This window comes from Ictidomys tridecemlineatus, chromosome 1 (assembly GCF_052094955.1).
Source record: "Ictidomys tridecemlineatus isolate mIctTri1 chromosome 1, mIctTri1.hap1, whole genome shotgun sequence".
Classification (NCBI taxonomy): Eukaryota; Metazoa; Chordata; class Mammalia; order Rodentia; family Sciuridae; genus Ictidomys; species Ictidomys tridecemlineatus.
Window position 1 is genome coordinate 231,660,719 of NC_135477.1, and position 14,573 is coordinate 231,675,291.

A 14,573-nucleotide genomic window follows, 5' to 3' on the forward strand; every position below is an offset into this window, starting at 1 on the left:
TTTACTATCAGTAAGTGCATTATTCTGATGTTTCCTTCTAACACTTAATCTATTTTATAATCAAAGAATTATATGCCAAGGTCTTAATTTACATCTCCTAAAGTTTATATATTTCTTGGTCTCTGTTCCAGTATAATTCACCCTCATCATTCCACAAAGATAAAAAGGAAATGAAGAAAAAAATCAATAGTCATTCTTAGATACAAATGTAAAGAATGTGTAATATTTATCCTTATGAGATTTTTCTACATCACTGAACATATTTGATTTTACTGCTTGGTATGGATGCCATCAGCACAATACAGAATCACCAGTCCAACTTTGGCTTTAAATTATTTCTAAGCACACATTTAAACATTAATATTTTTTCCAATTATTGTTATTTGAACATTCTCTGTTCTAATTTTACCCTCAGTGACTCCATCTAAATATTGTTCATTTCTAGTATATTTGATTGTGATTTAAATTTTCAAAATAACTATAATCATGACAATATCCATTAAGGTAGAACGCATGCTTTTCTCTGATAATTTATGATAGCAATTTCCTGTAATGAACTACTTTTCCACATTGAGTGGAATGGTATACTGACAAGAGTATCAAACATAAGCCATATCAGTTCACTTTCATAAATATTTCTGATCTGCCTAATTTTTGGCTGGGTAAGTGCTAAGTTGAAAAAGATGGAGAGACTGTCCTTAGAATTGCTTACTGTAATTGGGGATACCTGCTACTTAAACAGATCTTATCACACTTTGGTGAATACCATTTAACAGTTGTCATTACAGCCTAAATATGGTATTTTGTCTTTATCTTTCTAACTGGAAAAAAATCTACCAAGGAATAATTAGTTAACTGAATTTTAAATATAAATAATAATTAACAAATGCATTATAATATAAAAAAACAGAATGATAAAAACATAGACATGAAAAACAGCACAATGAAAATGAAAAGTTGAGTTTATTTTGAGGTACTTAAGACATAATTTTATAATATAGAATGTTTTAGAAAACTTGGTATGGATTTTTATTTAACTTTTCTGAAATTCAGTTTTCCTTAAACTTAAAAATTGTCATATTTGTTTCTTCCTAAGTCACAAGTTATTTTGTCATCAAATAGATAAACAGTAAGAAACTAACTATTCACTGGAAAGTGCCTAGTTACATATAAGTTGTTAATATAGCACATAAGTGTTTATAAGGTCATGATTGTTTATTGCTACATGCAAAATCAGCCATTTTATATATGAAATATTTCTTCTTTAATTTTAACAATTATAAACTATAATTAAAGTCTTAGACTTTCCTAAAATGTAGCTAAACTATTTTATAATTGGTTTTTTTATATTTATTGATATTTTAGATTGCATATATCTGATACTTTTATATCTTACTCTTTAATATTTGTTCTCGGGCATTTTTCTACCAACAGTGTACATCTTACACGGATTACCCACATGCAGGACACTTATCAGCAACAGTAAAAGCAGGTAATAAAATGTAGTAATTAACTACAGTAAGTCAAGTTAGAAAATATCATTTAGTACAAAATAGAAGGAAAGAAAGTACTTGGGTAGCAGTCCAATTTTTAGAGGGGAAGCATAGGGAGTCTTCACTGAGCGATGGTTTTTATCCAGGACTTAGAGGAAGATACGTAGAAGAAAACTACATTTCTGGATCAAGGAAATTCCATGTGAAAAGATAAACAAGCATAATGGTCCTGTACTTAAGTGAGCTGTGCCTAGGAACATTACCCAGGTCAACATAACTTCTCTGGACTGAATAAGATGGAGAACAGTAGGAGAAGAGGGCAGAGAAGTGAGCAGACTCTTTTTGACCATGGTAAAACTTTGATTTTATTTTCTGGAAATAGAAAACATATGGAGATCATTAAACCAAGCAGAGACAAAACAAGATACTTTAAGAAGTTCTATCAATGTATGACATGGTATCACTATAGAAGAAATCAAAGGGAAAAGGAGGGATACAGGGATTATTTACATTACCAACTTTGCTGGAACAGCAGTAGTGATCTTGGATTCAATTTAAGACCAAACTCATGAGTTTGACCATTTATTGAGTGCCACGCTTGTTTAGCAGAAGTGTACAGGATAGGGGAAAACCTATCAGCACAGTGGGAGACTTGGGGACTCTATATTGGGACATGAGGCCATAGGTGGTTCACTTCACCTCTGTGAAGCCACAGATTTGTGGTCCCTTGTGCCTTCATACCTCACATTTTCTGGTGGAACTGCATTTAATAAATTTCAAAGTACTCTTAATAACTAGAATTTGTCAAATACAGATGAATAAATAAGCAATCTTGATATGATGGAACATAGTCTGGATTTCATACTTATTATGTTTAGCATAACACTCTTTATTTTAAAAACATGCTATGCTAATCTTAGCCCCTCAATACATTAATGTAGCAAAGATTCCATCAGCACTGAAAACTTCAAATGTTCCTGAGGCTACAAAGAACACTATAGATCTTTAAAAATTCCCAAACCCCATCCTAACCATATTTTAGATGAAATCTCAAAAGACTAGCTTATTTAGTATTCTTATTCCAAGAAACCAAATGGTTTAATTTTTAGACTTGAAAGATTTCCTGGGTAGAAATTGTATAGAAACTCTTTTAAGAGGGTGATTTTTATAGTAAATAGAACTATTTCAAAAAATCCTTGAAGATTATTTTTTTCTGTTTTATTAAATTCTCATAAGGCAGTCAAGGTAGTGCATGAACAAAACAAACAAACAAACAAACAAATAAAAAAAACAACAAAAACTCACCCATGTTAGTATTATCCAACCATTGCCAAGTTACACAAGTCATTAACTAAGAGCCTGAGAAGTGAGATGTTGGTCTTTAGTCTTATAGTCAACCTCAGTTTCTGTGGGTAATTATTTTTCCCACTCCTCATTTATTTAACCTGGAAAAAAGTTATCCAACTGTGTAGTTACGTGTTATTGCTACAGATTCCTTCTTCAATAAAAACAGTATCAGTATTTCTATTATATTATGCTGTAGATTTATTTAGGGGTTATAGATGAAGAACATTTTGCTCTTTATTAAAACAATAATGTTCTGCGTAGTCATTAGAAACTGGTTATATAGATCTCATTGCTCTAAATTTAAGTTTTTAGTTAAAATTTTGAGATTATTTCAAATGTAATTTGAAATTTACCTTATAAAATGATTTCTTTTGCTAATGTATGAAGTCTAGGTAAGTAAGCTTTTGTTCTGTCTCATATGTATGGAAAATACATAAAATGGAAGATCAGTGGGATAAACCTAACTCTCAATGATGATCCATATATCTCATCAATTAAACACCAACTCAGGAGAATTAGACACAGGAAAGAAAACTAAAATTATTTGCATGTTCAAAAAGATAAAATATTTTGTTTATAAAAATGCAATGTAGAATATAGTACTTTTAAGAAAAGAGTGAATTAGATTCCCTTATATTGTTGAGATACTTATATATGACAAAACTGTTTGTTCTCTCATAAATGTCATAATGACTCATGTGTCTACTTATTAAATGATAATTGGATCTGTGAAAAACTGGTACACTACATTTCAGAATCTTGTTTGTAATCTCTTCTATAGCAGATTTTCTAGCACCATGCTCAATATTTTCTCCATGGTTTTGGGATCAGAATAGATAGTACATAGTATGATATTGAAGTGCTTTTAGATAATTCAGTCTCGTATAATGTAATTTGAAGGAATGAATTATTAAAATATCTTAGTGTCCTACAAAGAATCCACCTCTATTAGTTTTAGAACTCAAACTTCAGGAATCTAAATGTTAGAGTAGAATAATAAATCCATTTCACATTGAGAATATAAATTGTATCTAAGAAAATAAATCTTACAAGTTGTGTTCAAGCATATGCACAGTGGGTACAACTTTGTTTCTTATGTTTAGTCAATGATATTGATATTCACAAAGTAAATTTAAATACTTTGTAAGTTAACTCAGGGATATTTAAAAGACATTTGACTAAAATTAAAATGAAATTATATATTAATTTTGCAACTAAGAAAATGATAGGAGAGCTGGGGTTGTGGCTTAACAGGAGAGTGTTTGCCCAGCACATGCAAGACCTTGGGTTTGATCCTCAGCACCACGTGAAAATAAATAAATTAATTAAAGATATTGTATCCAACAACAACCCGCAATAAATAAATATTAAAAAAAAGAATATGATAGGAATCTCCAAATTTATATATATATATATATATATTCATATATGTTCATTATATGTCATGAACATGATATATTATATATACATACATATAATTTCTGTATATGTAATATATATACATGCACGTACACATAATGAAATTTTGGACATGAAACTTCAAAGTTTAAGAATATATATATATATATATATATATATATATATATATATATACACACACACACACACACACACACACGAACATACACACATATGTATGCATATATATATAAATATATATACACACATATACTACATATGTGTGTATATGTATATGAAGCTTTCAAGAGTCTCCTCAAATTCTACATAATGCCAAATTGTTCCTTTTGTATATAGAAACTGCATATATATATATATATATAAAGCTTTCAAGAGTCTCCTCAATTTCTATATAATGCTGAATTGTCCCTTTTCCATAGGGTCATCTGTTGTTAGCTGGTATCTCTGCCCTCAAGATGGTGAAGGTATCCAAGGTTGGAGGGTTGGTCCTGGTTGGAGGTCTCCTGGCCAGCCAGAGATCCAAACTTGGAGTTGCCTTCACTATAGATGGTGATGAAGATAACCCAAAATGGAGGCATTTCTTTCAGCAATGGGGTGTTGGGTTGAATGGGGGAAGCTGGCTGATAGCCTTGGGTGATGAATTCAGAGACGAAATCCGTGGCTCATATTGTATGGCTTGTCAACTGACTTCGAAGTTTGTGTGAAGTTCCAAGATGCAGGCAGGCTATGGCAAGCAGGAAACTATCTCCTTTGCTGCAGAGTCCCAAGAAGGAGGCAAATTTGAACCCTGCATTGGTAGACAGGGGTCCACGAGGGAATGGAGGTCAGGGTTCCTGCATATGGGAAACTGTTGGTTGTCCTGTGTGGGAGCAGTGTAAGGGATTTATGCTCGGGTGGGTGGCCAAAAGTTCTGCACAGGTGCTGATGCTGATGGGCCTTCTTGGGCAATTGGTAGTCCTGCATGGAGTAGTAGTTGAGAGACCTACTCTGGCACTGAGGCCTGGAGTCCTGCACAGGCATGGTGGCTGTGATTCCTGTATGGGAGCAGACATATCACTCATAAAGAAGCAGTATTTTCACTACTTGAGTCCCAGGTCACGTAGCAATATGGAATGCTGCCTCCCTCTGGCCTGGCATCTTGGATCTCCTAGTGAGGATTTTAATTTTACTACTTCCCAAGTAGACTTGGACATCAATGTATTCAAAATAAATGTAGATATACTAATTTATGTCTATATGAAAATAATATTGATTGAACACAATAATGTGAACCACTTCCTCTAAATTGCTGAGACTCTGGTTTCAAAGTTTAAGGCCTTGACAACATATTAATGTATAATGGACAAAAGCCTTTGGCTATTTATATATATTCATTTAATAAGTGTTTCAATCAGCTTTTTCACTGCTGTGACTGAAAGACCTGACCAAAAGAACTGTAGAGGAGGAAAAATTTATTTGAGGGCTCACAGTTTCAGAGGACTTAGTTTCATTCCTCAGGGCTTGAGGTGAGGTAGAACATAATGGCAGAAGTGTATGACAAAGGTAAACTGTTCACATGATGATCAGAAAGCAGAGAGAAAGAGTGAAAGGGGGAGAGTGAGGGAGAGGGGGGTATCAGTCTCTGTGTACCAGATATACCTCAAAGACATGCTCCCCAACCCCTCTCCTCCAGCCACACCCTATCAGCCTTCAGTTACCACTCAGTTAGTCCCATTATGTGTAAGGCTGTTAGAAAACAGTCATTTTTTTTTCTCTGAACCTTCATTCATTGTCTCACATATGAGCTTTTGTGCAGCACTTCACATCTGTAACATAACAATACACATATTGATTTGGCACCTGTGTTGGCTCAACTATTCTGGTGCTTTAAAAAGTTTCTCGGTTGTAGTGATATTGCAAAAGCAGTGCCAGAGATCATAAAGCAGGATTTTATTTTGAGACTCTCAAAGTAGTGGCAATAGCCTTTGTTGTATAGAGGGTGTGTTTCAGGTTTATTCTATTCTTTCACACTAAGATATCTACAGAGATCAAAGAGTTAAAATAATGCATGAATGGACTGGGTATAACATAATAGAGAGATATGTGACTTGTGGTTAACCAGAGAATAGATACCTTTTAATTAATGTTCACATTTATTATTTCTTTCAAGACAGTGAGGATTTGGTCCATAGTCTGTCAATTTTGCAAGCTCTGTTATTCTGTCAGGAAAATACAATGCAAATAAGGCCCTTGTGGGTTAGCCTACAAAAAAATTTTGAGTAAAAAGAAGTGAGGTTTTCAAGGCTTTTCCAGAATTCCTTTAGTGATGGCACTTCAGACTCATCTGTGGAAGTCCATGTATGTATGCAGGAACCTAGAATGCAAATTTGCTTCCACCAGGTCCACCTGAGCATTGAAGCCCAAAAAGGAGCTTCTGGAAAATGAAGCTGTTTGCCCAGATTTCACAAACATGAACTCCTGGAATCTGGAGCTCTTAGCTATAGCCATGGAAGAATGAGATTGTTATAGTTATAAGGACTCAGCATCATATAGATGCTCTTCCTAAGCATAGCAGTGGCTGTTGTTTCTGCCTCCACTCATGAATGGGCTATTGAAAAACACATTTATGGTATCAAAAAATGTGACTTGTGAGAGTGTAAGGTGAATGGTGGTTGACCTGTGCTGGATGCATGGATGGCAGCCAGAACCCTGAAGAACCACCTTCAGAGTGTCATTACAGAAGTTGGTTTGGTGCTATAGGAACCTTGGGGAATCTGTGAACACAATAGAAGAATTAATTGTTTGGGAAATATTAGTATAAAATTGTCTGCTATCACAGCTATCAAAATAAAGCAGCCTGGAGAATAACCAGCTTGAAAGTTTCATAGCAATGATGTAAAAATGGAAGACTATTTGTAGTTAAGATGATCCTCCTTCCCAAGGTGTGTTTGTGGGAAAAGGTTGGTGGCTTTATTCCAGTATTAATTTCTTCCCCTTTTTGAACATAAAAAAAGTATTTAAAGAAAGTAGTAACTAATATTTGAGCAACAAATTAAAGTTGATTGTAACTTACAAAATAAATACTATGATTTTTTTAAAAAACATTGTATACAACACATTGTGTTAATAGTGCTTTACACCACATATCCGTACATAATTATATTATGGAACTGATGCTCTTTGGTCTGGTGTTTTCAGTTTAAAAGTATAAATTGTTTTTAATTTTTATTCAATAATACATTTAATATTTTAATTATAATAACCAATCTATGTATCATCTCTTTACATATTGCAAAATAACTGTGATCTAATCAGATGCCAAAGAATAAAGACAATAAGAGTGTTTTTGATGTACAATTCTCAATTCCATAACTTGTGTTTATGAGATAACTGACTGCAATATACACAGCCTGCTGCAAATAGAAGTAAAAATCACTTTCACTTTGAAATTTCCAACATTTTGTCATTTGGCTTTGATTCATCTTATAAACCCAAATGTTTAGGGGTTATAGTGGGGTTTTTTTAAGTTCATTGTAGTTATGAATAATATTGTGGTTCATTTTCACATAATTATATAAGTATGGATTATATTTTTTTCTAGTTCATCCCAGTAGTTTCCCTTTCCCTCCCATCCTCCCTTTTACTTGTTTTCTTTCTACTACTGATCTTTCTTCTATTGATTTATTGTTTTTTTTATTTTTTAATTAGTGCATTATGGATGCATACAAATGGAAAATTCACAGCGGTATATTCATGTATGTACAGGCATAGTTTGGTCAAAATTATTCCACTCTTTTCCTGTCTCTCTTCCCTCCCAATAAATCTCTTTACACTACTCCAGTGATGTCTCTTCTGTTTGATGGAATCCCTCTGCCTTTTTATTTTCTATTCTTTATTTCTCCTTATTTCTGTTTGGCTTCTGCATATAAGAGAAATTATTTGACCTTTGGTTTTCTGAGTCTAGCTTACTTCACTTAGAATGATGCCCTCCAATTCCATCCATTTACGAGCAAATGCCATAACTTTATTCCTCTTTGTGCTTGAGTATAAATACACTATATATATATCCCACATTTTCTTTATATATTCTTTATACATTCTTTAGCCACCTATGGTGGTTCCACAGTTTGCCTATTGTTAATTTTGTTGCTATAATTATTGATATAACTACATTCCTATAGTATGCTGATTTTAGATCTTTAAATATACAACCCACTGCAAAGCAGTGGGCTTTTGTGGAATCTTTATATTGCATTCCAGTGTGTACTAATTATCAGTCTCCAAAGTGTATAAGGTGTATCTTTTCCTCCACATCCTTACCAATGTTTATATTATTTATGTTCTTGATAATTGCCATTTTGAGTGGAGTGAGATGGAATCTTAATGGAATTTTAGTTTGCATTACCCTGACTACTAAGGATGTTGAATTTTTTTCGTATATATTTTGTTCATTTGTTTATTTTTATAATTTTGAGAACTGTGTGTTCAAATACTTTGTGTATTTATTTGGATATTTGTTTTTGATGTTACATTTTTTAATTCTTTATGTATTCTGAATATCAATCCCTCTCTGAGGAGTAAGTGGGAAATATCTCCCATTCTGTAGGCTCTTTCATCAAACACTTATTTCCTTGTTGTGCAGAAGCTTTTTAATCTGATGCCATCTCATTTATTGACTTTAGTTTTGTTTCTTAAGCTATAGTTGTCTTCTTAAGGAAGTTGATGTCTGTGCCAATATGTTGGATTGTTAAGCCTACATTTTCTACTAGCAGTTGAGAGATTTCTGGTTTAATCGCTAGGTCTTTGATCTAGTTTGAATTCACTTTTGTGCAGGGTGAGAAATAGGGATCACGTTTCATTCTTCTATAAATGGATATCCTTTTTTTTTTTCAGCAGCATTTGTTGAAAGGCTATCTTTTCTCCCGCCTATGTTTTTGGCACCTTGGTTGAGTATTAGATGAGTGTATCTATGTGGATCTCTGGGTCTTCGCTCTAGTCCATTGATCTTTATGTCTATTTTGGTGTTAATTCCTGGGTGAACATCATACTGAACAAAGAAAAACTGAGAACATTTTCTCTTAAAACAGGATAAAATAAAGAATATTTACTCTCATCACCTCTAATCTCTGTTTATGTCATGATACTATATTTAGAAGATACAAGAAACTGCACCAGAGCACTTTTAGATCTAATAAACAAATAAAGTGGTAGTTTACAAGATCAATGTAAATAAATCAATAACTTTCTTATATTTCAATAATCCATATTTGAAAAAGAATCAGAAAAACTACCCAGTCACAATAACCTAAAAAAAGAAAAAAAAGAAATACTTATCCAGGCATAGTGAAGCATGCTTTTAATCTTATTGGCTTGGGAGGCTTAGATAGGTAGATCACAAGTTCAAAGCTAGCCTCAGCAACTTAGTGAGACAGTGTCCCAAAGTAAAACGTAAAAAGCACTGGAGATGTTGCTCAGTAGTTAAGCAGATTCAATACTCTGGTTATAAAAAGAAAAATAAAAGAAATAAAGACTTATGGAAAAAATAACAAACAAACAAGCAAAAAAAAAGCATTTTAACCATAAAAGTGAAAGACCTCTCTATAATTAAAACAATAGAAACCTGAAGAAAGAAATTGAAGACCTTAAAAGATGGAAAGACCTCCCATGTTCTTAATTAGACAAAATTAATATTATCAAAATGGTTATACTAGCAAAAATAATATACAGACTCAATAAAATACCCATCAAAATATCAATGGTGTTATTCAGAGAAGTAGAAAATAAGTTTCCAATTTCTAAAATTGATTGAAAGGATAACTGCTGTGGAATAGGAAAAGCAAGAAACAAAGTGATTCAAGAGGCATCACAGTATTTGATCTCAAATTATACTACAGAGTTATAGTCACTAAAACATGGTGTCTGTACCAAAACAAACCAACTTTCGATTTTTTACATTTTAGGTTTTCTGCTGTGGTTCTTCTGTTTCTCAATATTTAAATTTTGGAGTTTTGATCACTTTTGACAAATTTTATCAATATTTGTTGAACATATTCACTTTTATGTCCCACAGACAAGTTCATCTCAGTCTGTGAATAATTGAACTGCCATACTTTCACATATAATTCTTCTGTCTGTACATAGAGAAATACTGTATAACTTCATTCTTATGCTACAAATAACAAATCAAACTATAATTTCACTGCCCAAGTATATTAATATTTTTGTTAAAAGAGCCTATCAATTTTAGCCTCCTACTTTACAAAACCACATCTACAGAATGAAATTTAATATGCATAATTTTAACACAAAGTTTTGTTACCTCACATGGATTTTTAATTCTCACACTTATTACTATTCTTAATGCGATATTTCTTAAGTATTGAAGAATTTCATATCTCATGTTTATTTTCATTTAGTTGTTTGAATTACTTATTTTAATGTTAATTTTAATAATAAATTTAAAGTACTGATGAGAGAGTTTACCTTTAATTCTCTAATCCTTAGATTCTAAATCTAAGATTTAATGTCAATTTAGTTATTTTTTCCAGATTCAAAAATGCTGACATAAGAAAAAAAGAAAATCTGGTTATTGAAAAACTGTAAAAATTAAACCAATTGTGAAATAGTCATTGTCCTTTTGTTCAGAGAAATTATGAAACTTAAAGAAAATATGTCAAGAGATTCTTCCAAGTAAAATAAATATGGTTTCTTATCAATTCTCCTATTCACTGGTCTTAGCCATGAAATTTGAATGCAAAAAAAAATTATCCACCAAAATATTTGTAAATACAGAAACATGTGAAATCAGACAGCCCTGGCAATTGCGGCAATTGCGGGCCTGCGTGTGTATGCCTGACTAAAATAAAATAATCCTTTTATAATATTTTCATATCTTTTCTATTACAAACCAATTGTAGGTAACAGAAAGATGATAACATTTAATTCTTTACTGCTCAATAGGCATTTCTTAAATTGGAACTCCAGTTCTGGATATATTTCAGTACATATCTATACTCCTTATACTGAAAGAGATAAACTCTAGGTATTGGATTCACTTAGTTGAGGGAAAGGTATATGAACCTTGGAAAATGTTATTGCATGATGTCAGAGAAAATAAATCTGGGAATGTAGACCTAAGCAAAACTGTGGTTGTGAGAGGAGAAACATAAACTAGTTGTGAATCCTTGAAAAAGAATGATTCTTGTTTTTATTAAACTATGTTTTGATGCCAGTGTACTGAGCACTGCAAGGAAACTGCCCCTTTAAGAACATAAAAATATTTAATGTTTGGAGAAATCATGAGACATGACATTATTTATAAATATAATTAAAAATCGGTATTTATAATAAAATCCTGGAGAACAAATTTGTTCCCATTTAAGGAGGAGTTGTTAGGTAAATGAAAATTATCTTTTGTACAATATTAAGAGAATATGTATTCTGATATAAGCTATTCTTAAATGTATATTATATACATATTCAAATAAAATATTTTTAAGAACAAGTATGTAAGATGATAATCAACATCATTGTTTGTGTAAAAGCAAATTGAAGTTTAAAAAGAATAATGTTTTATACCCAATAACGTGGAAGAAACTCACTCTAAATAGAATTTTTGTGGAAGTATAAATTTGCTTAATAATTTTGTGCAATAGTTTTACCATTACTCAGAAAGTTAAACTTTTACTAACTTCATAAAAAAAGTGATTTCCCTCAAATTTCATTCAGTAATTTCTGAAGAGAGGGAAGAAGCACTATACATTTTCCTTCTAGGGGTGTCCTTGCCACTCCCAGCCAATACCTCCCAGTGCCTCACACTGAGTGGTGTACCTGTTAATAGCCTCAGACAGAAGAGGAGACTAAAGCATGAAAATATGCTATACTATGTTAAAATTATGGAGGATAGTCATTTGATATATCCTTCGTCCATTCCTCTTCATCTTCTGTGTAATCTATTAAATAGTTCTCTATTTTCCTAATTTTCTATATATGGCATTTGCATAGATTGAACTTAAATAATGAAAGCTTTCTAGGATTCAAAGAAACTCTGATTTCTACTGTTAGATTAAAACCCACTCTGAAATACCAACATAGCTGATTTTTGTTTGTTTGTTTTTTCTCTCTCTGAATATATAATCTAAAGATATTTGGCCATTTTTATTTTGATAGTTCAGACACAAATAAAATAGATGTTGCCTAGACTACAGACAGATTTTATATGATACAAAAAGTTTTTTTTTTGTCTTCACAGACATATGTTACGTTTGAAAAAAAGGGAAATTTAAATAATGATTTTGGCACCAGTCATATTGTCTTTCAATTTCTAAATGCAACTATACTTTTCTTCAATACAAATATATCTCTATTTTCATAAGTAAGGGGTTATCTCACTTTTAGCACTAATAAAAATGACTTTGCTTAATTGCTTGGAGCTTTTAAATTTTGAGAAAAACATCACCATTCATGCTGTGCTCTTTGTCTTAAAATTATTCAAAATTGACTGAGTATTTTGGTAATATATTCATTATATTAGACAACAAAAACACATGGGTTAACATTTTAAAATGTCAAATGCTTGTGCTTAATTGAACTTGTTTCTATCAAGATGTTGACATGTAATACCAATAAGTAGAAAATACAATTTTGACATTCAAATGGACAAATTAATATTTAAAATAAATCTATATATGATGTGAGTGTTTTTTTGAAGGTGGTATTTTGTTAACTTACCAATTTGTGTAAGATTAAATAATAATGTGGAAAGCATAAATAAAATAGGCAAATATTTTTACATTTCAACTTTGAAAAAGAAACTTCTATGCTACTTGTTTGTAGACTATTATATTAATGGATAAAAAAGTTTGAGTAATATATCATTTAAAAATAGTCACTGATGTGTTAGTAACCAACATTCATGTCACATTTATTATTGTTAGTAACTGGGTATTTTACAATTCCAAATATTTTTCTCTGTATAATTTCATAAGGGAGCTAAATTCAGGAATATAAAATCTAAACAACTAATTCAAGATTAATAGCTAGAAAATCATAGAACTGAATCATACTGTTAAATCTTATCAACATAGAATTGCCACATATATATGAATTATAGCAGAATATTTCAGAATCTCGTATCTCCCACAGTAATGTATATATATTGTAATCACACACACACATAGCATGCATTGAATTGAATATGTATATATGTGGGTGTTTGTATATATATATATATATATATATATATATATATATATATATACACACACATAGACATATATGCATATAAAGAATTTTTAAAATATTATTTAATGAAATATACTTTAATAAATCACAAAATTTAATAAGTCAAGGAAGTGAAAAATGTAGGTATATATATATAGTACAAACAAGTTAACTTGGAAATATAACTTTAACTTTTTTATTTAAAAAATATACTTTAATGACCACAGTAATTAGTAAAGAACAAAGTAAAAACTGAATCTCAAAACTAAAAAAAAAAAAAATGATTTGAGTTTTGTTACTATACCTTACTTTTGAGCGTCATTGTCAATAACTTGTGCCGAGTAGAAATATAATTTATTTCTGTCTTGTTCTTTATTTTTACTCCCTTCCTTTCCTTCTATTTAGAACTAAAGTCTAGCTAATATAGTTTTAAAATACTTTGAAACCAAATGCTTTTCTGGCCTCTAGATTTTAGGGTTAAAGACAATTGTGTGACACTGTAATTTATGTTGTGTGAATCAGAGGACACATGAACAAATGTTCCCCACGATCTCAGGATTGATTATCATTCCTCTCTCCTGTCCCTGATATGTTATTTTCTTCTGTGGAATGTGTGTTAGTGCCCTAACTCTTAGTAGCACAGTATCTCCAGCAAACGTGCTCATAATAGATACAAACATAAATTTAAAACACTATTTTAAAATTATTTTCTATTAATGAATTATGGTTATACATTATATTAGAGTTACTTTTGACATAATTAAACAAGTATTGGATATAATTTGCTCCAATTAAGTTCCCAGTACTTCCCTTTCCTCCTTCCCCACTTCCTTCCTTCTTCCCACATCATTCCGTTTCCCCTACACTACTGGTCTTCCTTATATACGTATAATATATATGTATTTTAATTAGTGCTTTAGAGATATACAATAGGTAAAATTAAATCCACTGTGGTATATTTATATATGTACATAGAATGATTCAGTCAATTTCATTTCACCCTTTTTCCCATTCTTCATCTCACTTCCCTCCTTCTTAATCACCATTCTGTAATCTTTTCTTTTCATATGATAACTATATTTTTTGGCCTAGCTTCACACTTGTAGAAATATG

At 31.4% G+C, this 14,573-nt stretch overlaps 1 long non-coding RNA gene across 1 annotated transcript; it reads right to left on the minus strand.

Annotated features, from left to right (window-relative positions):
- Positions 1-1,832: 1,832 nt before the first annotated feature.
- LOC144366879 (uncharacterized) lies at positions 1,833-13,898 on the minus strand. The gene is made up of 3 exons (XR_013426031.1): positions 13,765-13,898; positions 2,799-2,938; positions 1,833-1,865 (listed from the first exon to the last, which is right to left on the minus strand). It is a non-coding gene; the product is annotated as an uncharacterized LOC144366879 (long non-coding RNA).
- Positions 13,899-14,573: the final 675 nt, after the last annotated feature.